This window comes from Piliocolobus tephrosceles, chromosome 2, assembly GCF_002776525.5.
Source record: "Piliocolobus tephrosceles isolate RC106 chromosome 2, ASM277652v3, whole genome shotgun sequence".
NCBI classification, from domain to species: domain Eukaryota; kingdom Metazoa; phylum Chordata; class Mammalia; order Primates; family Cercopithecidae; genus Piliocolobus; species Piliocolobus tephrosceles.
In genome coordinates, this window is record NC_045435.1 from 184,162,489 (window position 1) to 184,190,301 (window position 27,813).

A 27,813-nucleotide genomic window follows, 5' to 3' on the forward strand; every position below is an offset into this window, starting at 1 on the left:
GACTTTCTGAGAAATGAGGAAAGTCCATCTGCCTACTTGTCCTAGAAATGGGTACTTTAGGAGTGAAATAGCCTGTTTACATACTGGCTCAAACTGTCAATGTAGGAAAAGGTTTCATATATTATAAAATGTTACAGAGCTAGAAAAAATATACACAAGTAATATATAGAGTGCATATATATGTACATATATATGATCTGTTCCTTGTCACAATATTTAACCCAAAGTGCTATTTACAGTAATGAATCAAAATGTCAGTCTTAAAAATATGAAGTGTCAAAGTGTTCCCACGTTGTAGAAAAGTTTGATGTGACAGTTTGTTAATCATATGACTATTCTATCAATGTGTCTCACAATGTCTTTTGCTCAACACTCTCTCGTAGGCTCCTCACACTTTTTTCATGAATTCCTAGCTTAAGTTACTAACCCAAGGAGCACATTTGAGTTTCGTGTCTCCCACACCTCACACAAAGGCTGCTATGTTTTGCTGTACTTAAAACTGAATGGATTTCACATTATTTTTGAGTGGTTTGATTTTGTGCCTGACACATTTATGGATAGTAGCTAAAAAACTTTCTGTAATTTTGCTGTTTTCACTGCAGAATCATCAAATGAAACTTTAACTTATAGCGCGGATGTTTTGTGTTTCTCCAAGCTGAGTTTCCCAAGATGTTAGATGTCCTTATTTGCTCGTGCCCATTCGTTGAACTTGGACACGTTTTTGAATTTTTCTCGGCACATTGATGATCCCGACTTCTTTTTCCTACAAAAAGGGCAGAGTCTCAGAACATAAATATTATATATGTGGAAAAAGGCAACATAGTTTCTTTCGGGAGGATTTTTGGCTCTGCTACTCACTAGTTCATGGATCACACTTAATCTCTGTGCCTCAGCCTCTTCTGGAGAATTTTTAAGGGTGAAATTAGATTAGATCAGTGAATTTTTACACTTACGCTCTAGAAGCCCTAGGGTTCTGGGTAGAAATGAAGCTCGAATGATGGAGTGTGGGGTGGGCAGTGAGGACTCTGGGCCCTTCAAATCAAGCAGCTCTGCTATTGGTTTGTTAAAATTTAGAGTTTTATAAACTGTTTCACTTAAATAAAGGTTCTACTGCTTAACCTGCCTACCTGTTGGTATCACTGGCTTAGGTGATCTAGAGTCAGCGGCTTATTTCCCACAAGCATTCAGTGGGTCAATAGATCTTGGCTGATCTGGCCACTATGGAAGTTCTCTCCGTGGAAAAGGATCATCCATCCGTCAATTTGAGATAAGATCTACTAATTGAGACCTCATTTGTTTCTGATTTTAATCTTTGCATCATTTTAGTTTTAATAAACTTACTTTCCAACTTATCAGATTTTCGGGTTGACAAAGACCATTATTTAGAGAAATACAGGCAAAGGAAAGTCTAAAAGCTTTGGCTGGAATTTCAACTGCTTCTGGTCAAGGATATACATTTTACTTCTTAAGTCCAAAGAGTTTCAACTACTTTGGGGAGGAGGGTGGATGCCTACAACTTGAACTTTTCATTCCATTGCTTTCCATCCTCAAGTTTCTCCCTTCTTCTCCATATACATGCAACCACCACCGCCATGATTGTCTTTGCATGGCATATGTATGTCCCCAGACATGGTGGAGCAGAAACATAAAAGGTTATAATTTACAAACCAAGGTAGACACTGTAAAAAGGACAAAAATGATTAAGGGACATGAGTTAGTGACACTAACAAAAAGCCTTTATGTATCAACATAAAAAAATCAAATTGAAGAAAATATGACAGAAAACCTATCCTAAAGACAGGAAAGAAGGTGAATGGCTATTTTACTAGATACTGAAACATCATTTCCAAAGTTCCTCAGGAATCAAACTATGAGATTAGATTCAACTCTTTTAATAACTGAAATCCAGAAGGGAGAGAGTGGTTACGTCTATAGTTTTATGAATGATGCCGAACTCTTTCTCACAATAAAATGCTCCTCTAGTAACCAATTTAAAGACTATGTGAGCCCAGAAACAGGAGTTGCATGCCAAGTTAGGAATATTCTTTTTTTAAGTCACATGTCCGCCACTGGGGATGCACCTGGGTTTAGGCTGGAGGTTGGGAAGGTTTCATCCAAAATCTGTGTACAAGATATTTATACAAAATTCTAGAGTGATTCCTTGTTCATTCTCTGAAGAAATTGGTGAGATGAGGCAAGCATTCTAAACAAATGTTGAGCTCTAAAAATACAGTTGTAAATAAAACAGAAAGCATTCTGAGTATAGTTTTGGCCAAAATAGAATAGTATAATAAATCATTTGGCTGGAGGGTATGACATGAGAATAAACAAAAAAACAGCGTGTTTGCTATCTTTTCTGTTTATTTTACTTCGACATCAACCCCTTCTGCCTTCTTTTTCTCCTGGCTAGAGTGTGGAAGGATCTTGAATTCAGGGCCTTGTCTGTCTTGTTCTTCAGTTGGCTGCAGTCACACCTGGCTTAATTTATAGCTCAATAAATCCATTATGAATGGATGAGCAATTTTGAAAGATAACATATTGAAGGAAAAAAACGACATAAATCTGAAAAATTCTGACATGGCCACTTCTCAACTCTCTGGGACTTTTACTAAATGCTTATAGATTTAGGTGGCATTCTGAGCATTACATCACTTATTCCTTTCAACCAGCCTCTGAGGAAGGTACTGTTATTATCAGCATTTCACGGATGAAAAATGGAGAACCAGAGATGTTACATAATTTGCCCAAGGTTACATAATAATAATATAATAGCTAAAGCCAGGATTTGAACTCAGGTAGTCTGGCTCCAGCAGCTTCTCTCTTAACCACGAAGCTATATTGTCTCCACATGGTGATTATAATTATAGCTGCCTGTTCTATTTTCCTGTACGTTGTGAGGCTGAGTTTAGGTGTGAAAGGATTAGGGAAGGGGTCTATCAACTAGTGAAGGCGAGACAACACACAAACAACTAAAATTTAAAGTAGAAACTTGCAGAGAAATTTCAGAGAAGAGAAAAAGAACCATCCTTTCCACGACGGTGAGGGGCAGGAGTCACAGAAGACTTCGTCGGGGAAGTGACTTCGGTTGGCCTTGAATGAGTAGAATTATAGTAAAGGGAGATGCTTTCCAAGTAAACAGAATAAACAGTGGAAGAGGTGCCAATCTGATGCTGCTGAGTTTAGCAGATTCTTTCTAAAATAGTGTACAGTGAGAAGTGGGGGGTGGAGAGGGCTTGTGGTGGAAGGAGGGAAGCCCTGAGAAGGGATCTGAGTGGGAAGATGAAAGCGTTCCAAAAGCATCTTCACAGTCTCTCTGGAGGTCAACCCTGGGCAAAATCTTGCTTTTGTCATGCTTTAACTCGTTGTTTTTTGATGCATTGTCCACAAAGACTAGTCCAAGGAGGTACCACTCCAGAAAGAGTGGCCACACGAGTCTGGAAAATGCTGCATCCTCTGGTGCTCTCTTAGGTGCTGACAATGCGTGTTAACAAGCCAGGTCTTCGAGGAAGTCCTGTGGGACAGCAATCACCTTGCTTTCGTTGACTGTAGACCTGCTTTGTTGTTTTGCTTTGAGCGAACCCCTGTTAACATGCCTTAGAAGACACACTTCAGGAGCCCTCTTCCAGCCAACCAGCTAGACTAATTTGTGTAAACTTGCCAACAAGTTGTGCTTCTGCTGAGCACAGGTCATGTCAGAGTAAAACTTGGTCCGTTCTCAGGACAGCCAACAGTCCCCATTTGAAAGAAGTTAGAGCACATTTGCCTACAGAAATTGTTATGTGTCCGTTAGAAAGCAAGCTGCATCCGAGGTAACAAACTTGAGGAGCCGCAGCCCCTCTGACGAAGTAAAAGTGAGAAGCAGGAAGTAAAGGAGTCTCAGCTCTTGAAATAGAATGTGCCTACGGGTGAGAGTTGCCAACCACAAGAACTCTAGCTGGCTGCCCTGAGAACATATTAGGAGAAAACGTGGTTAAAGTCGGCACCTGCTCTGTTAGCTGCAGGGATGTCTCAATATCTTTTTTATTCTTTTACCCTGCATTGGCCCTAAAGAGGAAGAGAGGCAGTAAGTGGGCTGTAAAGAGTGCTTATTCCATGCTGGGCGGGTTGTTAGAATTGTCATGTCAAATTCCCTTACTTAATCCCCTCAACTACCCAACGGAGCCAGGATTATTCATCTCTTCATCTAGGACAGTGAATCCAGAGTGGCTTGCTGGTGCTGAATAGATCATGTTGTTTTACAACTTGAGCTTTTCCCTTGTTCCTTTCCCTGTTTGTCTGCTGAACTCATCTGTCTCCAGGTTGTAATGAGATTCTCCTCTGAAGAGCGTCTCAACCCCCTGTAACTCTAGTCTAAATTGCATGATGATATTCTTGTTCTTTAGGTTTATATGTCTTTCTCCCCTTAAGACCTAAAACTCGATCTGGGTTACTCTAGAGTCCACGTGCTGATATTGCACTGCTCTGCCCACATTCCAGCCTTCTCCACTTTACCATAGGACTTTATGATAGCTTTTTAGACTCAGTTTCTCACAAGATACCTCTTTTTCAACCCATTATTTTAGACCTTCTTTGCTTGACATATTTTGAGTTTTCTGGATTCTAGGCTTCTTATTGTTAGTATCACTTTCTCCCCATTCTGGTACATGTCTGTTACCTTCTTGCTGTTTGCCCAGGTCCTACCTTAACTTTGAAGGAGCACTTTTCAAACCTGGCATGCATCGGAATTAGGAATCCCACCCTCAGAAGTTACGGTTTAGTAAACCTGAGAGAGTGTGGGAGAATTTGTATTGCACTTCCAGATGATGCTGAAACTGTCATTCTGTGGACTTATGTTTATTAGCATTTCTTTAAAGCACAGTTCAAGACCTCTGTTTTCCAGGATATTTACCTAGCTATCTTAGGCCAAAGTCTTTCCTTTTTTCCTTGCCTCCTTCTCTCTCTCCTCTTTGTCTTTTCTTCTTCCTTTCCTCCCTTCTTTCTCCCACCCTCCTCTCTCTTTCTTCTCATGAAGTCCATATGATACCTTGTCTGAATTACATAACTTTATTTTTTCTTTTTGTGGAGATGGAGTCTCACTATGTTGCTCAGGCTGGTCTTGAATTCCTAGGCTCGAGCGATCCTCCCTTTGAAGCCTTCCAGAGTGCTGGGATTACAGTCATGAGCCACCATATCTGGCCTGAATTCAACAAGTTCTTATTTATGTGAACCTCAGAGCCTCCATCATCCACCTCTTAAGCCTGGTAAACACTTTTATTAGATAAGAGAGACAGCTTTGCATAAAAGTACAAAAGTTTAGATGAAAAGTTCTCGAATCCTGAATCACATCTTGCCATAACCCCTTACTAGCTGTGTGTTCTTGGACATCTTATGGACTTGAATTTCCTTGTCTCTAAAATGATTACTCCATTTCCTTGTACTGCAGAAGCTCATGAAGAAGATCAAATGAGATAGGGGATGTATAAAGTGCTATGCAAATGCAGTGGTACTAATAGTAAATTATTGTTGATGTGTTCTTTGTTTCTATACAGTTGACTCATTTGCTTTATCATTAATGATGAGGCATGAAAGAAGTGCTGTTTGTTTTTAATGAACTATGGAAGAGTAGGTGGAACTGATGGAATGTCGAGATTTCAGGAAAGCTCTTTTAGGTTTCTGGAAATGATTCTCATACCAATAGTTGTAAGCTTAGGTTGAAGAACAATGTTATATTTATACTATAATTTTTCTTCAAATAAACTGTGATAAAGATTTTGAATATTACTTTCATATTCTGAACTTCTCATGTACACTTGAAAAGAGCCGTGAAATAGTAGTAGCGGTTGCCATTTATAGGGGATGTACGGTGTTGTTATGGTTAAATGTATAAATCGTTAAAATTATGTTTTCTATCACAAAAGTGCCTAAAAAGGGCACATTCTCTAGGTTTTTTCCTTCTCCCTTTCCTCCCCTCCCCTCTCCTCTCCTTTCCTTTCCTTCTCTCGCACTGTTGCCCCTCAGGCTACAGTGCCGTGGCACAGTCTCAGCTCACTGCAGCCTCCACCTCCTGGTTCAAGCGATTCTCCTGCCTCAGCCTCCCAAGTAGCTGGTATTACAGGTGCCCACCAACACACCAGGATCATTTTTGTATTTTTAGTGGAGATGAAGTTTTGCTATGTTGGCCAGGCTGGTCTCGAACTCCTGACCTCAAGTGATCTGCCCATTTTGGCTTCCCAAAGAGTTGGGATTACGGGCGTGAGCCACTGTGCCCGGCCCCTGTAGGTTTTCTTAAGAAAACATATCTATTCTTCAAGTGCTTACTCTGCAAAGCCTGGGTCTGCTGCCAAGGGATAATATGGCTAAATGTACTTCTTTTCCTCCCAGAGTTCACTGTTCAATAGGGGACACAAACACGTAAATAACTAGCTCTTGCACCAAGCGAAATGTACAGTGCGACAAAGGAGAGGTACAGATAGCAGGCTGTGGGCCCGAAGGAGAGTTTCTGTGGGCGTGAGTGTGAAGGAGGGGTTTCCTGAAGGAGGTGGTATTTGAACATTCCTTTTGACGACTGAAAGGATGTCCGCAAATGCAATTAGGGTAGAAACATCCCAGATAAAGGGACAGTGTGTTCAATACACTAGGCATTTCTTTTTTTTTTTTTTTTTTTGAGACGGAGTCTCGCTCTGTCGCCCAGGCTGGAGTGCAGTGGCCGGATCTCAGCTCACTGCAAGCTCCGCCTCCCGGGTTCACGCCATTCTCCTGCCTCAGCCTCCCGAGTAGCTGGGACTACAGGCGCTGCCACGTTGCCCGGCTAGTTTTTTGTAGTTTTTAGTAGAGACGGGGTTTCACCGTGTTAGCCAGAATGGTCTCGATCTCCTGACCTCGTGATCCGCCCGTCTCGGCCTCCCAAAGTGCTGGGATTACAGGCTTGAGCCACCGCGCCCGGCCTACACTAGGCATTTCTTAAACTGTTTATAGCTGAGGTTATGGGAAAAGAGATACATAGAAATATGAGAATATCTCCTTTGAAGATACTATGCTGATATCCTGATCCATCTGACTATGCTTATTTTACTGCCTTTTGTGTTTTTCTTCTTCTTTACTGCATATCCTTTTTGCCACTTTCTTTCTGGAATGTTCTTTCCTGGCCATAAGCCTCTGTCTCCTGCACCATTGCCTCACTCTCACTGCCATACTCCTTTGGGCGTCCTCCTTCTCTTGTTTCCTAATGCTTTTACATCCCCCTCCATCCTTTACTCCTTAGCTTTTGTTTTTATTTGCAGCATTAAAGATAGCCTCTTTTTATTTCCCTGTAGTGATTAGGTCAACGTGTTTACAGTATGAACACACTGTTTTCTCTTCTTCAGGCTCTGAATCATCAAGTTCACAATGCCATGTCTAGTCCGTACTCCTGTGTGTATAGTGCCCGTTGTGGCTGAGAAGAGATAAGGTCACTGGGGAAGAAAATAAGTTGCTAAAATCTGTTAGAATACAATGTCAGCTTCTAGGTTTGTCTGAGGATGCAGCGGAAACCACGTTCTGTGGCCAGCATGTCAGTAGCTTTTGATGATCAGAGCCTTCCATTCTGATACTTTAAAATAATGTAATGTAAGTTCACATCAACTGAATCCAGACAGTTTCACCATCCACTACATGATTAACTCCAGATGCGAAAATTCATTAGGGCTCAAATTTTGTTTGAGGCCCAACTGTTTTTTAAATTATTATTACAATTATTATCTATTTATTTATTTATTTTACAGCTGACGGGAAGGGAAATTTAACAGCTGTGTGATTAGCAGGGCATGAAACTAAAAATATTTTGCACAGAATCAAGAGGTTGTTTACTACAGAATTTGTCATCTGAGAATTAAGTGTCATTAAGACTGCCCACAGGATGATCTCTTTCACCATTCAAGTTTTGATTTTCACACCCAGTTTTTTGCTAAAAAGCCTTTAACCTTTTCTGGAAGGAGAATGCACATGGATTTATCACGAAGGTAGCATCAGCATTTCAATTGCTAACAGTCAAGGTAAGAACCACACTCCTGTCTCTCACAAAATTACGGTACAACTAGAGGTTCAGCCTCACTGCTCTCAGCAAAGAGTGAGTTCCAATTTGAGGAAATCAGGTAAATTAGAAAAGGCTGCAGCCAGATGAGTGGCTTCACTCTTTCCCTCTAAAACCGTAGGAGTTTCATATTTCCATAAAGGCACCTCAGGTCCCTAGAGCATGGTGTTTACCCTTCCATTTTCCTAGGTGTACGGGCTGTTTACGTCTTTGGTCTCTTCGCAAATGCCCTCTTTAGACTGAACTCTAGAAACTGCTGTGTCCTGGGCTGAGCGCAGTGGCTCACGCCTGTAATCCCAGCACTTTGGGAGGCCAAGGTGAGCGGATCATGAAGTCAGGAGTTTGAGACCAGCCTGGCCAACATGGTGAAACCCCATCTCTACTAAAAATACAAAAATTAGCCAGGCGTGGTTGTGGGCTCCTGTAATCCCAACTACTATGGAGGCTGAGGCAGAAGAATCGCTTGATCCTGGGAGGTGGAGGTTGTAGTAGTGAGTTGAGATGGCGCCACTACACTCCAGTCTGGGCGAAAGAGTGAAACTCTGTCTCAAAAAAAAAAAAAAAAAAAAAAAAAAAAACAGTGCTGTGCCCTTGTTCCTTTGGGCAGGATGTTGGCAGTCTTCTGCAGAAGTGTGGTCAGGCACATTAACTGGATTGTCTTGGCCGAGGTTTGAAGGCAGTGCCATTTGCTTGGGCAAGTTACATGGACTCTCTGCAGTTCATTGACCTCATCATCCACCCACCTAATGAAGGTCATGACAGCACCTACCTCAAGGATTACTTTGGGGATTAAGAGTTATTACCAAAAATGTTTAAGGCCCTGTCTGACTCCTTGTTTATGCTCAGTTAATGTTAGCTATCTCCATTCTTTTCAGTCAATATATTGTATTATGTTTGGAGGTCTTCATATCTACTTTCATACCTGACCCAGACTTGCTTAACTTCTGTCCTGGAATCTTTTTTCTATCCCTGTCTTGTTGTCTTTAATAGAGTCTTTCTTGTTTGATATTTGTATACTTGCCTTAGTTTGTTTTTTAGGCAAATTGTATCTTCGTAGTTGTTGAATTAAACCAAACACAGCTTCTACACTTACGGGGTTTCCTTTTTGGGAGAATGGGGCTGGTGACAATGAATGCAGAAAACTTTTATTGGAGATAGACATGCAAAAACACTCAGAGATAGAGTTGAGGAATTTGTAGTCATTAGAGGAGAGGGGTGTTAGTTTTGGCTGGGATTGGAGTTAAGTGGACAGAAAATCAAGGAAGACTTTCTGGAGGAGGAATTTGATCTGGAACCTGCACTGTTATGAGAATTTGAATTTGACCTGGCAGAAAAGGGGAAAAGACTTCTCAGACTGAGTGGAGTGTTGGAGCTGCCTCATATTTGTTTCCTTCCACCCTCTAGCCACCATTCAGACCGTTCGGAGGCCTGTTATTGTAGGTGGGACCCAAGTTCCCGCAGTAGTAGATACGTGAGTGAGGCTTTTATAGTATTCATGTCTTGTATATAAAATGAACAGAGGAGGAAGCCCTGGAGTCCATTCTAATAAATGTATTTCAAAGGGGGCTTTCTTCTTTTGTCTGAGTGAAAGGCAGGAAGAATAGGAATGACAGAGGCAGCAAATGTTGGAGTCTGTAGAGGAATCATAGAGTTGTCTTAGAGCACTAAACAGAGGGCTAATAAAGGGCCATTGAGTCCTCCTTACGTTTTTTTCCTCTCTCAGATGAGTTTTAAGGGTAATAGAAGTGTGTTGTTTTTTTTTTTTCCCCCGGTGATCTCTAAATCTTACTTTTTTCTCTCTTTATCTCTTCCTTTTCCTAGAAGCTAATATTGAAACCACTCTTGTCCTCTGCCATTAAAAATAAATCTGGGTAGCTTTCAACAAGAGAGTATTTCCTGGAATGCGTTATATTCTGGGCAGTAGAGGTGGATGTTTAAATACTTTTCCTGTAGAAGGTCATTATGACAGCAGGGGATGCCACCAGCAACGCTGCAGTGCGTGGTGAATGTGTTTCCACACTGTGTCTGTCTTGCTTCTGCTCTCTGCTGCGTCAAGCTGATTTTAAGTTTCCTGTCACTTTTAACATGTGACTTGGTGAGGCACCATAATGTGCGTGTTGCTGGCCAAACATTACATGTCATGACTGTAGAATCATGAGACTGGAGTTTTAGCCTAGACCTTAGAACACGTACCTGCAAGAGGTAGTTATTCGAGCAGCAGTCTTTGTGAGACTGGAGTTCAGGCACAGGGAACACTTGTTCCTAAGTTGCTGCCGTTGCTCAAACCATCTTGGTAATGTCTTTCCTTCTGTCTTTCTGTTGTCTTTTTGTCTTTCTGTCCTTCCTTCCTTCCTTCCTTCCTTCCTTCCTTCCTTCCTTCCTTCCTTCCTTCCTTCCTTCCTATCTCTCTCTCTTTCTTTCTCTCTTTCTTTTTTCACTCTGTTGAATGTTATCTTTTATTTTGTTTTTATTAAAAAATCAGTTTCCAGTTTTACCAGGATATAATTGACTAACAAAAGTTATGTATAGTTAAGATATACAGGATGTTTTGATGTATATTACATTGTGAAATGATTACCATAATCAAGCTAATTAGCATAGGTGTCACCTCACATAGTTACCTTTCTGTGTATGTGGTAAGAATGTTTAAGATTTACTCTCTTAGCAAATTTCAAGTGTACAATACAGTATTAACTACAGCCACCACACTGTGTATTAAATCTCTAGAATTATTCATTTTGTATCACTGAATCTTTGTACCCTTTGACCAAGAACCAAGATCTCCTCATTCCCTTGGTCCTGGTAACCATCATTTTACTCTGCTTCTATGTGTTTGACTTTTTTAGATTGCACATATCAGTGAGGTCACATGGTGTTTGTTTTTCTGTGCCTGGCTTATTTCCTTAAGCAAAATTTCCTCCAGATTCATCCATCTTCTCGTAAATGACAGGATTTCCTTCTTTGTTAAGGCTGAATAACATTCCATGTGGTTATACACCGCGTTTTCTTTATTCACTCTTCAACTGATGGACATTTAGGTCAATTCCACGTCCTGGCTATTGTGAATAACGCAGCAGTGGACATGGGAGTGCAGGTGTCTCCCTGAGACGCTGATTTCGCCTTAGAGGGAATTCTGGGGCTGGGCTCCATGGTGAAGGGTACTCTCTCTCCCTCACCTGGAGGTTATGTCAGTGGTGTGCTGGGTGTTGTGTAGGTCATATTAAGCTGTCCTTCCTGCCTGCCTCAATGCATGATTTCTTAGTTCTATGTTCCACCCAGCTGCTGCACTCTCTCACGTGAATTGCTTAATGTGTGTGAGGTATTTTGGTGTGTGGCTGGTTGTTTAGATGTTTCTGAGAGGGAATGAGTGCTGGAAACTCCTATTTTGTCATTTGCTAATGTAACCCCACCTTGGAATTGTCTTCAGAGATAACGATGAGCCACTGCCAAAATCACAGAATCATGAGATGTGAAACCATGGAATCTGTTTAGTTCCCATGCATGTGAGAAAGCTGAGACCCTGAGACAATTATCGACCTGTGCTGCAGAGTCTTTCAGTTAGACAGGGACAGCATCAGTTCTCTTCCCTTGTAGCTCTACGTCTGATGTCTTCTCACTGTTTTGCTGCATTATAGAAAATTGATTTTTTTTTTTTTTTGAGACAGTCTCGCTATGTCGCCCAGGCTGGAGTGCAGTGGTGCGATCTTGGCTCACTGCAAGCTCTGCCTCCCGGGTTCACGCCATTCTCCTGCCTCAGCCTCCTGAATAGCTGGGACTGCGGACACTTGCCACCATGCCCAGCTAATTTTTTGTAGTTTTAGTAGAGATGGGGTTTCACTGTGTTTGCCAGGATGGTCTCGATCTCCTGACCTCATGATCCACCCGCCTCGGCCTCCCATAGTGCTGGGATTATGGGCATGAGCCACCGTTCCCGGCCAGAAAATTGATTATTAGTTGAGCTTATGAATAGTTAGAAAAGAAAAAAGAGAGAGAGAGGAGAGAAAGTTCCTCTTATCATGGCCTATTATCACAGAGTATGTTTGTAGCAGAGGGAGAACCCAGTCCTTACGGAGTGGGTTATGGCTTCTTTTACATTCCAAGAAAATCTCAAGAAGTAGAAATCACTTTGACTGTCAAATATTTTAGTTGGCTATTGTCACGTCTGTTATAAAATAGATCTGGTATAGATAAAAATAGTTAAACACACTAGTTAATAGATATATCTGGTGTGGATAAAAATAGAGTTTAGTATACTAGTTAGTATATAAATATGGTGCCAGTAAAAATAGAGTTAAATGTACAAGTTCCTAATTGGATTGTAGAACTTAACGTTCAGGAGTAAGGATGCTGTCAAGTCTAAAGCTATGTCCTTGTCCTAGTCAGTTGTTATATTCATGGCAGCCTTTTCTAAAATGGGCTCCATGAAATACTAGGTTCATAAATGGTCAAATCACTATGGGACTCTTGCTGTTATTTCTACCCATTGTGGAGATTCTCCGTGCATCTCCAGCAAGTTTAACTCCGAGAAGTCCAACAGGCAAAAGCAATAACCACAACTTTCTTCTCTGTTATGTTAAATTCAGGTTTTGTCCAATTTATTTTATAATGGAACCATTTTGTGGATGATTTCCCAGACTTGTGTTCTGTGGAACATTCTTTGGATAGCATGACTTTATTGTTAAAATTCTTAAGGTTCACATCTGTCATCTTATAATAATATACTTGTGTGAAGTATAAAGTCATTTGGGCTAAACTGTAGACCTCCGTCTGCCCTCCCTTCTCCACAGGAGAAATTACAGGTTTATTTAAGGATCAAACAGTTTTGAAATGAAATGTTGTTAGGAGGGGGGAATAAAAACCTTTCAGAGCTTAATAATTGCAGAAAGAAGACAGTGTTATACCAGCCAAACCAATTTTGTGAATTAGCACTTTAACTCAGAGAGTTGTTCCTGAAAATAGCTTGTTTTGACGCAACACTTGGTTGGCTTCTGGTGGTACACTTTTTCACCATCAAAGGCACAAATATGGGTGATTTTAAACTGTGGCATACTTTTCATTCAAAACCAGGGCTTGTGGAAGAAACAACACCCTTTCTTAACTTTTCAGAAACAGTTGCCTTGACCATCATGGCTTTTTTTTTTCTTTAGGATATTAGCTTTTTGTTAAGCTGGAAGGGTCCTCGGAGATGTTGTCCAAGCCCACCCTTGACAGATGAAGGAATAGAGGGCCAGAAGGCTTTAGTAATCTTTCCAAGTCTTTTTACTAGTTATCGACAAAATCAGAACTAAAGTCAAGGTCTCTTACTTACCTGTCATTTCCCTGTTCAATGCCTCTTTGATTTGTACACTCTGTTAAAAAGAAAGAGGTTAACTGTTTCTTTTGGTTATAACTGTTATACTACAAACACACACACACACACACACACACACACACAGAGAGAGAGAGAGAGAGAGAGAGAGAACAGATGAAAGAAAGCCATGATTAGGAACCTTGTATGCTCAAGGTGAGAAGACCCTCTATAGGACCTGGAATGTCTTCTTTTCTAAAGAACTTCATCTACCGTGGGTCAGTCCTTTGATACTGCTCACTTTGAAAACTGGTTTACCTTAAAGGAAGAGGTGTGTGTGAAAGAGAGGGTCACCCGCCACATTTTAACTCTCTGTCTTATTTCAAGCAGACTTGAAGATTCACTACATCAAGATGGTGTTTACAGTTATCGCCATGAGATAAACTAGCTCATCTCCAAGTGCTTAAGGGATATTGCCTAGTTATAAATCACCACGTGATTCTTTCTCCTCCCACCCCCATTTACAGCTTCTTTCTTCTTTCTTCACTGCCCATGTCTAAACCTGGGAAACTGTCTCACTCCATAGACAGAAAAGGAAGGTCAGATCCAAGGTAGATCTTTCTTTCTGCTAGGTTTAACCTAGTGGTAGCAACAAAAGTCAGTTCTCATGCCTCTGAGTTTCTTGTTTTAGGTAGAAGCATTTGATAGGTTAGGGATCATAGGAAAGGTTTGTTTTTTAAATTCTCCATTAAGAAGATGCTATCTATGGATAGCGTAATGTGAAGGGAAGTACATTAAGCTTAGTAATGGAAGATACAGGTTCTAAGCTGCACCTCTCTGCCAACTAGTAGTGAGATCCTGGGGAAATCAAACAATCATTTGGAACCACATGTGACGTAGTCTTTTCATTTGGGCTTCAGGAGTCATGATTCTTGTCTTGTCAATCTCCTGGGGTTGTTGTGAGGATTAAATGAGATAATAGATACGAAAAGGCTTTGTAAACTACAAAGCACCTCATACATATGTGTAAGGCATTATTATCATCAATAATCATAGCAACCACGCACTGCTGCCTTTGAGCCAGGTACTGTTTTAAGCACTTTCTATCTATAAGCTCACTTCATTCTGACAGCAACTCTAGTGTGCCCATGACCAGCGCTGGGCATTGCGAATCAGCAGGCCTGGCAGCTCACCCTGATTAGCTGGTGATTTCCTCTGTGTTTTTGGGCATGTCCTTTCCCTTCCCAGGCCTGAATTTTACTCTTTGTAAAAGAATCACAGACTCAGGTTGGATGGAAGGGTTCTTCTGTTCTGTCATTTGTGATTTTGTCAGGCAGTCATTGGCCCTACAGGCTAAGTCACTGATTATTTCTATTTATTTGTTTATTTATTGGAGACAGTGTCTCTCTCTGTTGCCCAGGCTGGAGTGCAGTGGCATGATCTCGGCTCACTGCAACCTCCACCTTCCAAATTCAAGCAATTCTCTGCCTCAGCCTCCTGAGTAGTTGGGATTACAGGTGCGTACCATCACACTCAGCTAATTTTTGTATTTTTAGTAGAGACGGAGTTCTACCGTCTTGGCATGGCTGGTCTTGAACTTCTGACCTCATGATCCACCCGCCTCGGCCTCCCAAAGTGTTGGAATTACAGGCGTGAGCCACGACACTTGGCCAGTCACTAATTATTAATCAGAGCCCACATTTAACTGACTACGGTCATTATTTTCATTCTATAGTTATACAAAGAGCTCACGTAAATTCCCGGAGGCTGCACAGCCTTCAACTGGTGGGGCTGGAGCTCACACTTTGCTCTTGTGTCCTAGGATGATGGCAGTGAGGTAGACATGGGTAACTCGCTAGCGATCCCAGGTGTGTTATATTGTCAGCATCCTCATCTAATCAACATCATGATTATCACTGAGCCCTTTAGGTTTTCAGTTGTTGTTATTTAACTCCACAATTAGATTCCCAGCATCTTGATGGTAGGTTTTCTGTACTTCAATGTGTATTGCCAGTGTTTTGTGCAAGATCTGATGTAGGCTAGTGTCTCACAGTATATGCAGTTTGTTTTCTGTCCATCCTTTCGATCCTTTGAGCCTCTCAAGGAAGCCCGGGTTGGCATCTGCCCAGCTGTTGGGCAGAATGGTTTTTTTCACATTGCCCCACATGGGACTGGGAAAGCCATTTGAGGATGTCGCCGTGGCATGAATCTGGACAAGTCTTTCTATAGGGGAAACCTGTTTCACGCTGTGGCCCTTTCATTTTCTACGTGACATTATGGACCCTGATTTTTCTCACACGTGCGTAACTCGACTGGTGTCTCTTGGCTATTGCAGCTTTGTTTTGCTTTGCCATTGTTTTATTTTATTTTTTCTGAAGACTTGGTTTTCTTGGACTCTGTTTATATACAACACAAAATTTGTAGACCGTCTGTTTATGGGAAAGAGTCACACCCACGGAAATTGGGAGAAAATTAACTCTTGGAGCCCAAAGAAACTGATGTAAATCTTATACCGCGAACATCTTCAATTTCTCACTTTGCCTTCCTTCTCTGTATGGTGCTGCTCCAAGATCTCTTACTGGGACCAGTAACTATTAACCCGCTCAATGTACTTATTTTACTATTAACCTATCATGAATAGCCTGTCCAATCCCCATTAAATGACCCACTGTGGGCGTCACTCATTCATTCATTTATGTATGAATTATCTACATTCATTTATATATGAATTATTAGATATTATCTACACTGAACCAGGCAAAATTGGGGATACCAGAATGAATTAGATACAGTTCCAGCTTTCAAAAACCTCATATTCTGAAGAGGGGAGATTTATTAATTCAGTCAAGAAATCTTCGATGCCCACCATGATGAGATATCAGGCATGCCATTGGAACTGTGGGCACCTGGCAGGTACAGGCCTTTTCATCACAGGGTTTCTGGTCTAAGGAAGAAAAACATCATCATCATATTAATAATTTTACAAATAATTATGTAATTATAGTTGTGATAGGTGCCACAGAGGAAAGATTGAGTGTTGTAGGAATATATAGATATATATATAAATATGTATATAAATATATATAAAAAAATATAAATATTATCTTTTTTCTTTTTTTTTTTTGAGACGGAGTCTCGCTCTTGTTGCCCAGGCTGGAGTGCAGTGGCGTGATCTCAGCTCACCACAACCTGTGCTTCCTGGGTTCAAGCGATTCTCCTGCCTCAGCCTCCCAAGCAACTGGGATTACAGGTGTGTGCCAGGACACCTGGCTAATTATTTTTGTGTTTTTAGTAGAGAGGGGGTTTCGCCACGTTGGCCAGGCTGGTCTTGAACTCCTGACCTCAAGTAATCCGCCCACCTCGGCCTCCCAAAGTGCTGGGATTGCAGATGTGAACACTACGCCTGGCCAGTTGTGGGAATTTTATAAGGGTTTTTTTCCCCCCCTCTGGCCCAGTTTGTGGGGAGAGGTGTGTTTCCCCAAGGATGTGGAGTTAGCCTATTGACGGAGGCATGGGAGAGTGGGCTTAGACAGAGATGCCTCTCATATAAGGTAGAAAGACTTCCGTGCCCAACCCAAGTGTTGTAGAAGTTGAAAGGGGAAAAAACTTTTTCAAAATTGGCTTGACAGAACAACTCCTTTCAGTGTCTTCTTTTTTGTCCCCCTCTATAAACAGTAGGTTTTGGTAGTGTCATGATGCTTTTTAGCAATTATAAATTAATATAAGATAAATTTGTGTTTTTCCTTACTACACAGATTTGTTAAAACAATTCACTCTATTTCATATGTACACACAAACTCCTTGAATCCAATTAGTAAGAAAAACACTTCATGTCACTGTGAAATAACATGAAAATAAACAACTGGTTAAAAAACAAACCCCAAATACAAAGCCTTGAGCTTCCTGCTTGAATCTGAATCTGGGAGTGTCTTGTTGTAAGAAGTGTTTTCAGACCTATCATTTTCATTCCATGAGTATTTATTTGTTTATTGAGTGCCTTTCATGTGTTAATTACTTTATTGGACTGCTGGGGGTGAGAAGAAGAAGGGTGTGGGCAGGGCCACTGCTTACAACTGCTCAAGTTGTGCCTTGCTTGAGGGCAGGAGGGCAAGTAGGGCTGAAATCCTGCCCTCCCCACTAGCCAGGCCAAGATGAAGACCATTTTCTTTCTTTCTTTCTTTTTTCTTTCTAATTTGCTCAGAATAAACTAATGATTAGCAGAGATCCTGGTGTGGAAACATAAGACACAAGTTTGGTTTTGTCTGAAAGCACTCATAGTTTAGTTGGTGAGGCAGACACAGGACTAACCAAAAGTAATTATAGTGCCAGCCACAATGAAATATGTTAACTAGAGATACAAATGACATTCTGAGGGGGCTTGGTTGAAGTAGTTTAACCCTGATAGGGTGGGGAGAATCAATTCTTACAACTTTCGAAGAGACTAGTTGGATGGGCAAGTTTTCTTAATGATAGCTTTATTGAGATATTATTTAATTAATTAACCCAATTAAAGAGTAGAATTCAGTAGTTTTTAGTATATTCATAGAGTTACACGACGATCACCAAAATCAATTTTAGAGTATGTCCATCACCAAAAAAAAAACCCAAAAAAACAAAAAAACCCACCAAAACAACAAGAACAACAAAAATACATAGTGGTCATTTCTTATTTCTCTCAAATCTCTTGTGTCCAGTACTAAGCAACCATGAATCTACTTGATAATCTGTGAAGTTGCCCATTCTGGACATTTTATACAAATGGAATCATACAATATGTAGTCTTTTGTTACTTTGTTTCTTTCAGTTAGCATAATCTTTTCAAGATTTATCTATGTTGCAGCATGATAAGTATGCTTTTGATTGGTGAAGAATAGAAGCAAGTTTACCCCAAAATGATGCATTAGGGAGAGCTAAGAGATTAACCTTTGTAAGAAACTACAGTCTATGTTTGAAAGGTTGAAAGTAGACTATTGGATCTGCTGACCAGGGCCTATGGGTAATGTTACAGGAATTGAAGTAAGAAATATAACTTGGGAGCAGACCATGGAGATTATGAATGCTTGGACTTTTTCTGGGATGCCGATGTTTTTGAGAGGGGAGTGATATGGCTTGAGAAGTGTATTTTTCTCCCCCATAATGAGAAAAATTGATGAAGCTGTAAGGTCACCCAGGTTGGTAGTGGAGAACCAGGTGTGAAATCATGAACACCTCACTCCCAAGTCCTTTTCCCTCATATTCCACTACCTCTTACTTTTTATGTTTGTTAGCTGGAGCAAGTAGCAAAAGCACAGATGATTTATTTTCTGTTATAATTATGTTTTAAACTCCTAGAGGTATGGTGGAAAATTAAACTTGATAGATTATAGTTATAAATGTTGTTCTTTGGGCACTTGGCATGAGGCAGCATTTTCATGGCAAACCATACTATGTATATTTTTATCATATTATGAGAAAGCAGGCCCTCTTCTGGGTCATTGTTTGCCTCTGCAGAACTCTGACCTGTTATTTTAGATACCGAGTCTATGCTTGTTTTGATTTCCTTTGGACTCGTGGCCTTGAGTACTTCCCTTATGTTTATTTGACAAATTCCTGCCAATCAAATGGAAGACAAAGGTATCCCAAGGGTAGTTGGCCTGTGTTTGCATCTCTTGTAGCCAAGAGAAATCCCTCATTGCTTGTTTCTGAGCTACTCATGTCACAGGCTTTTGCAAGAGGAAGGATTTTAGAGATTACGTGGTTCAAAGGTTATTAAATTAAGGTTTAGTGGTCCATGAACCTCCTGAAATTGTTTGCAAAATTATCTTTAATTGTGTGGAGGTGTATTTTTCTCCCCCATAAAATTCTCAGATGGATTGCATCCCTGTAAGGGGGAAGAATCATTTATCCACCAACGATATTGAACTTTTATTGAGTATTTACACTATGCCTTGTACAAGACTTGTGTTATTTCATTCAGTCTTTACAGCCCATTCTCATGGATTAGGAAACTGAATCATACAGTAGTTAAGTTGACTTGCCCAAAGTCACAGAGCTAGTAGGTGACAGAACCTAGATTCAGACCCAGGACTCTAACCCCAGAGCCTGTGTCTTCATCCTTCTGCATTTTCAACCTTCATGCCTGCTTTGCACTATTCTAATTTACCTTTTATAGACTCTGGAGTTGATGGAGTCTCCTTTAATAAATGGGTAGTGGAGACCCAGAAAGAAGTGAAACATGTCTCGGATGTTCCTGTGATTAAAGACACATAGCTGTTAACATGTGACACGAATGCAAACATGCCCAAAGTCAGATTATGAGGCTTTAACACATAATTTCAAAATTTAATTTAAAATGATCTTTTTGACCTTTGCTTCTGCCATTGATTTTCATCTTTTCTCTTTTCTCCTTCTTATCCCCTTCTCTTCTTTCCTCTTCTGCTCTCCTTTCTTCCTCCTTTTCCTTTCTTTCTTCAGCAAGCATTTACTGAGCATTTACCTTATTGGCATTATTGGATTAGGTGGAATTATTGGTAATTGCGTATTTTCATGTTACTGTAATGGACTGTCCTCCTCTTCTGTGGCCAACACCTCTGAACCCTAGAAGGTTCTCAAAGGAGTTCCCACACATGAAATAAGGTAGGGGAAAGCAAAGAACCCGAAGCCAGTGCTTTACACTGGTACACAGGAGTAGGCACCCACTTTCTGATTCGGGGGCCTGGATTGTGTCATTCACTGAAATATGAAATAGTGAAGGAAGCTTCACTTTTACATCAGTTGGGGGTAGCATGAGAGATGTTTGAGCTTTTCACTTTTGAGAGCTTTGCAAATGAATTGCCTTATAGTTAAAGCTGGAGATTAGAAGAAAGATCAAGACTAGGGAACTCTCTATATGTGTGTACGTGTGTATATATATATCATATATATGATATATATTTGAGACATATATTTATATATCATATATACTGTAATCTATATCATATATATTATACACAAATATATATCCTATATATATTATATAAAATATAAATATGTAATCCATCATGCTCAGCCAGGGAATGTTTGAAGGCAGAGAAAAAAGCCCTGCTTTCTCCATTCCTTCTACAGTTTGGCACCCAGTTCATATCCCATTTGCCTAGATACTTCCTTTTAATCTTTCCTAATATAGGCCACAGACATTAGTCTCTGAATTCCTGTAAGTCTACTTTTGTCACGCAATTGTATGAATTGTGTGTTTGTACAGGTCTCCTGCATTTACTAAAGTTGGAAGGAAAAGGACACAATATAGTGGAAATCATATTTGTCTAGAGATTAGTAGAGCTGTGCATTGAATCTAGGCTTTGTTATTTGCTATTTGTGTAACTCATTGATTGAATTTCTTTCAGCATCAAATACTTAGTTAATAAAATGACATTAATAACTAGGTCTACACTGTCTATCTCACAGAATTGGTGTCTACTTTTTAACTGTGAATAATGGATGTGATAGCTGTTTAAAAAGAGCCTTTTAAAACAAAATGAATACCTTTTTCTACATTTGCATGTGTAATTATGATGTTTGTTTGTTTTTTCCCACTCTCTGAGTTAACTCTAAACTCTTTTGGACACTTTTCTTTTTAACTCTCCTTCATACCTAAAACAGTGCCATGTGTATTGACTTTTAAATGTGTAGGGCTAAGTATGGTTTTGTTTCTTCACTTTTGTTGTTGTTGTTGTTGTTCCTTTTGTTACAGAATTTATTTTGAAGATTTTTTTCCTGGAAGTTAGTGGGGTGTTGACGTCTCCTTAAAGAGCTCATTCTTTGACTTTCCTGGTTCCACCTCTTATCCTCTGTGACCTGTGACCTCCTCCCACCATCTGAGGTGGATGTCTCCTGAAGTTCTTACTCTGTCCCAGCAATGATGACCTTGGTGTGTCTACTGACTCTTCAAACCCCATAGGGACATAGGATCCAACTACCTCATAGAAAACTAAGGCCGAGAGAGAGTTACTCCTATATTTGGTTCAAGTCAATCTGGGTTCTGGTTTATAAACAATGCCTATTCATTCAGTGCTTTGCACTAAGGCATACTGGTGTTAAGCTTCTATTTTTGCTTTTATTATTTTTAAAGTTTTTTGGATGAAATTACTGACGTTGATCACATATTAAAAATTTATGAGGATTCTATTTTTGGGTCCTATTCTATTCTAGCTGGAATTTGCTTCTCTTTTTTATCCTGTTGTGGTACATTTGTTCCTAGACATAATCAGGAATGACACCAGACACAGACTATATTTTGCTGTGTATTAGTGAGAAAATTTAGTATGTTTCTTTTGTCATGTTGAATGTAGACACTATGCACATGTATAATTAATTTTAATTGATTTGTGTTGTTGTTATTATATTTCTCAATTTTCTCTGCTTTCTTCTTACTTCCTTAGCATGGTATGCCACAGATAGGGACACATTTTATCTAAAAGATGTATACTGTATATGGATGTCTTTACCGTTTCTTCAGTACTTTTAATTACAAAAAAATCTTAATAATATTAAAACAACAATTATGTAAATTTTCAAAAGAATATCAACAAGAATGAAGAAGACCGCTATTCAGAACCTCGATTTCTGAACCTCTCCTTACTTTTCCTTCTTCCTTTTCAGCCAATCCTTGCTCAACTCTGAACATCTTTTGACAGTGTTTCAATTATAATATATGCAGAATAATTTACTTCTTTCACTTAACATTATTTTTAAATTTCAATGTTGCTACATATTCCAATTTACTTTGGAATTCATTATCTATTATTCTTTTATTTCCACTACATTTATACTTAAGACAGAATCTCAAGAGTAGATGTTTGGGTCAAATAGCATTTACATTTTGGCTCTTGAAATAATTACCAGCATGTCATTTCCAAAGAGACGTTAATCATCGACACCACCAGCAGCAAATGTTCTAATTTATCAGACCACATTGGTTTTACACGTTCCTCTCCTTAGAAAGAGATAACTGTGGTTTAGTTTGTTTAGTTCTTTCTAATAGAATACTCAACATGTTCAAAATGGTACTCCACTGTTTTAATTCTCATCATCTCTGACCATTAGAAATATTTTGTTCCTGTGCCTTGCGAAGTTTACGTATTGTTTTATGAAGTGTAAGTTCGTGCCCTTGCCCATTTGATCTGTCGAGTTTATGCCTTCTTTCTTTATTTGGGATCCAAAATATTTATTAACTCCCTGCCTGACCTATTTGTTCCAAACGTTTTTTCCAAGTCTGTTTGCCTTTTTAGTTATGGTAGTGTATGTATGTGTGTGTGTGTGTGTGTTTGTGTGTGTGTGTGTAGATCTACATACATATGTACACACCATATATATATATGGTTTATAATGGGGACAGAATCACTTAGCAGATGGACAACCCTGATGATCCAGGTATTTATTAAGGGACTCAAACTATCTTCAGTTGTCCAGGTATTCAGAAGAAAAAAATTCAGAAAGCTGGGTGCAGTGGCTCATGCCTATTAGCCCAGCACTTTGGGAGGCGGGCAGATCACGAGGTCAGGAGATCGAGACCATCCTGACCAACATGGTGAAACCCCGTCTCTACTAAAAATGCAAAAATTAGCTGAGCATGGTGGCACATGCCTGTAATCCCAGTTACACAGGAGGCTGAGGCAGGAGTATCGCTTGAACCACGGAGTCGGAGGTTGCAGTGAGCCAAGATTGTATCACTGCACTCCAACCTGGCTACAGAGCGAGACTGTCTAAAAACATTTCAGAAGTCCCAGGGTCCTTCCATGATGCATTTGAAGGGCCAGAGGGATAGAGGCATGCCCTACATAGTACATCTTGCTGCTGTCCCCTGTATGTTTACCCTATGGGTCAAATGAGATTGTATTGGAATAATCGAAAGATACAGACCAGAACCCAGCCTTTCTTGTCAAGACTTTGCCTCTCCTTGGGATGTTCACACGCACCTACCCCTATTTTCTTTAGGGATCTACTTGCTTGCTTATTTTAGACAGTACATCCTTTATGGCCTTGCTGAGATGTAACTCCTTGATAGAATCTCCTCTGATTTCTTTCCATCTGTCCACCTCAACTGAGAAGTGAGTTCTTTCCCATGAACCCCTCACCTTCCCATAGTGCATTAGCTGTAGCTTCTTTATTCAACGTTTCACTTTTTACCTTGGACTAGAGATATTTATGAACTTTACAAAATCTCTTTTAAGGCAACTATTTCAGTTCTCTTTGTATTAACACAGGACTTGTTGGATGATTGAGTAAGCGTGTGGGGCGGGGAAGAGAGGGTTCAGTTGTTCCTTCCTCATGACAGAGCTGAGAGGGGAAGGGCCCTTGCTGGTGGTGGATGGACCCTGCAGGTTTATTGGGCTGAGTGTGGCCACACAGTGGAAAGACTTGCTGTGCTTTCTGAACTTATGTAAGGTACAGACACTATTGAAATGTCACAAACAAATAAATAAAAATAATGAGGACTGTACTTAGGTTTCCATACTTGTGGTATGGAACGATATCTAAAATAAAATTAGCTGCATATCTCTGCAGATTTCTCTGATTCACTCTACAAAGAAGCAAGTGTTTAATTCTGCAAATATTTGAGACTCTTTACCAAGCGTTGTGGAACATGCTTTATGACTGGAAAAGATGATGAAGGCATAGTTTCTGCCCTAAGGAGCTGTTTGTGCATCTGTTGGAGGATATAGATATTTTAACAGGAAGATTGTAATACTAGGTAGGCTGGTACTTTCCGATAAAGTCTGCATTAGGAATATGTGAGAAGAAAAGATTAACCTGAGTGGAGGCTCTCATGAAGTTGCTAGTGTACTCTTCTTTCTTTATGCATTTAACCCCAAAATTATCTCTACTGAGATGATTCTTCTTTTGTATTTCAAATTTTACTTGGCTTCTGTCTCACCCTGACTCCTGGTCCCACCATTTTAATTGTATCATGATTTGAATAATATCACAAGGGAATGAAGAATTTATTCTTTTTTCAATAGGTGAACAAAAAAAGGTTTGAGAAATGATTGATGTGTATTTCAACATTGAGAAAACCCAAGGAATTAGGAAGAAAGTTCTCCAGCGTATCAGGAAATAGGAAATGATCTCACCAATTGCTACAAGTGGTTGCTCAGTCTCTTGGAAACTGTACCTTCAATATATAGCACTTAAATCATAGCATGCACGTGCATGCGTGTGTACACACACACACACACGTACACGCACACATAATGTCTCTGCCTTATTAGCCATTTATTCGTGACTGTCTTTTAGTAGATGATTTCTTTTACCTTGTTCCTTTCTAAATATTACCTCCACTGGGACCTAATTACAACCCCTCAAAATTCACATTGCATTGGAATAGATGTGAGCTCCCAATGTTATCTTTAGACATCACAGTATATTAGAAACTAATTGTGGTTATCCATTGTGTATGCAGGCGTACAAACCTCTTTTGCCCAAATCGTTGTCAGACTGCAGTGAGAAAAGTCAAGGAAATATTTCTTACTAGCTTCTGAATGTTGTATGAATTTTTCCCCAAGAGTGATAATAATGCAAGTTGAGACTTTTTAGTTTCTAAAGTAAACATCCAAAGCCAGTGTTCCCTTTCTATTAAATGAATGTTTAACTGAGCTCTGAAATTGTGAGGAAGGACATACTTTGATGCCCACTATTCTGTTCAATAAGCCATATTCAGAAAAGAAGTTTAATTCAAACTCCAGCCCATCGAAGCATTTTGCAGGGTTTTCAAAGCAGTCATTGTCTTAGAGAGAAATTGAATATTACTATTTTCAACTGCTTATTTATAATGTACGAAGACATTATAATGACCCCAAGGTTGGTTTGCCTTTAGAAAAACAAGGATACAAAATGCTGTGTAGAAAAGAATATGCTATCTTAAGTCTAGAGACCTGGGTTCTAGTGCCATTTCTGCCTGCAACTTGCTCTGTGGGCCTTAGGAAACGGCGTTTCTTATCATTGAGTCTTATTCTCCTGCCTTTAATGACGAAGAAATTACAAACCTTATATCTGGAAGGCACTTAAGAATTTGTCCCCTCTTCATATACTTGTACAAGTAAAGTTGCAACGTTCTATCAAGTTCAGAACATGTAGACTACAAAATTATCACCCATAAATCTATTACCCAGGTACAAGTACAGTCTATCATGATCGTATTTGTGTATTCCTTTCAAGTCTTTAGCTATCGGCTTAAATTACCCATTGTGCTGTGTATCTCTTGACATCATACATTAAGCATTTTCCATATCACTGCATATTCTTGAATGATTACAATTTTAATAACTTTAATATTTCTTTGAGTGAGTATGCCATATCTTAATTGTTTCATTATTTAAAAATTTTGCTATGATTAACATTTATGCATAAATATAGCTTACTTCAATGATCTTATACATGATGTCTGAGGGTTGAGATATGCAGGTCAGAGGTTACTTTTTGTTTTATTTATTTATTTATTTATGTATTTATGTATTTATTTATTGAGACAGAATCTCGCCCTGTCACCCATGCTGGAGTGCAGTGGCATGATCACGGCTCACTGCAACCTCTGCCTCCCAGGTTCAAGCGATTCTCCTGCCCCAGCCTCCCACGTAGCTGGGATTATAGGTGCACGCCACCACACCTGGCTAATTTTTGTATTTTTAGTAGAGACGGGGTTTCATCGTGTTGGTCAGGCTGGTCTCGAACTCCTGACCTTGTAATTCACCTGCCTCATCCTCCCAAAGTACTGGGATTACAGGTGTGAGCCACCCTGCCTGGCCTAGAGGTTAATATTTTTATGGTTATTTATATCTATTGATGCCTTGTCTTGTGAAAGGGATTCTTTCTTTTTAGCTTTAGTAGCAATGTGTGAGTGAGTCAGTATCTCTGCTATCATGCTAGGCTTAAATATGTTGTTTTTTTGGTATTAGCGTTTCTCTGGTTATTTGTAAATTTAGATATGTTTCCGCAGGCCTCATTTCCAGTTTTTTTTTTTTTTTTAATTGCATTTGAAGATGAGTACTTTCCAGTCTTTCGGATCCCATTCACAGCAAATCAAAGAGGAAACATTTTAGTGAGAATTGTGCATGTCTTATAAAAGGTTCTAGGGCGTTTTTGAGTCACATGCAGGACTGTTTGACTAAATTGAGACATGCCTTATTTCTAAATGGAAACACAGAGGTTATTAAGTAGTTGTTTTCCCTACATTTCATGAAATCAGAGTCAGTACAACTCTCAAGTCAATTATTCTTGAATTTTCACCAAAAAATTCTAAATTGTCTTGACAATAAACAGGCAAAATAGGTAAAAGAAATTTGCAAAGTAAGCGTAATGAGCAACTGGGACCATCCTGGCCAGATGCTGAGGTGCATTTATAAGGCAACTCTGATTGAAGGAGGAGGTGGTGTTGGAATAGATGAGAAGTTACAGCAGTAACAGAACCCACCCAGACATGTGGAATTAATTGGCAATAAAAGAACCACCTTGATATGTTCCAAAAAGGAAGGATTATTCTCATAGCATTGGGATAATTGGTCAACGTTAATGAAAAACTTACATCATGAGTATGGATCACAGTAAACCCTGATATAAATTGGTGGTCATGTTAAAAAATAAAACTAGCAAAAGTCTTCAGACAAAGAAGAAATTTGTTATATCTGTACTAACTGAAAGCAGTAACTTTTAAAGTTTATACCTGAGGTCCTCAAACTTTTTCTGTAAAGGGCCAAGTAGTAAATATTTTAGGCTTTGTGAGCCAGGTGGTCTCTGTCACAGGTCCTCAATGCTTTGTGGTGCAAAAGCATCAATAGACAATATGTAATATGTTTCATAAATAAATGAATAGAGAATATGTATGTTTATAAGAAGAATCATAATATTGTGAAGGTTAATTTCCTGACAAATCCTGTCCCACGGTGGATTTTATGAATCTTTCAACTTTTTGGTAAACTGTTTGAAAAAGTATTTCATGACTGTTTTAATGTATATTTCCCTGATTATTATTTAAGTTGTGTGTGTGTATGTATGTGTGTGTTTGGTATATTTGTGTGCCACTGAGGTCTGTTTTTATGTGAATTATAGGTAGGGTTAATTTATCTTACTTATTTCACCTCCCTGTCACCTGATGTCCCAATACCCTGGAGAGCTTTGTGATATCTCCACTCTGGTACAGACTAATAGGTCACCGTTTTGCTTCAGAACTAGAACTCCTCCCTTGCCTTTGTGCCCAAGGGCCTGGGACTTGACTTTTGGCTCAGTTCTTACTTGTCTGCTAACCTGGCCTCTTTGCATTGGATAGAGGATGGAGGGCACTTTGCCTCACTCAATTCTGAGCAGTTTTGGCTGTGCTTGACCTACTGCTTAGTAAGAGATTTCCATGTTCTCTTAGAAATCCGAGGCTGGGCATGGTGGCTCACGCCTGTAATCCCAGCACTTTGGGAGGCCAAGGTGAGCGGATCACCTGAGGTCAGTAGTTTAAGAACAGCCTGGCCAACATGGCAAA

At 39.7% G+C, this 27,813-nt stretch overlaps 1 protein-coding gene across 3 annotated transcripts in view; it reads left to right on the forward strand.

The window, feature by feature from the left end:
- Positions 1-27,813, forward strand: part of LPP (LIM domain containing preferred translocation partner in lipoma) — a 751,777-nt gene that overhangs the window by 203,740 nt on the left and 520,224 nt on the right. Inside the window, exon 1 of one of the 3 annotated variants that reach the window (XM_026455660.1) lies at positions 7,954-8,009. The exons of the other annotated variants lie outside the window; for them this stretch is intronic. The gene's annotated coding sequence lies outside the window, so the exon portion shown is untranslated. Of the gene's footprint in view, positions 1-7,953; positions 8,010-27,813 lie in introns of those variants that run through there. 3 annotated transcript variants of the gene reach the window in all.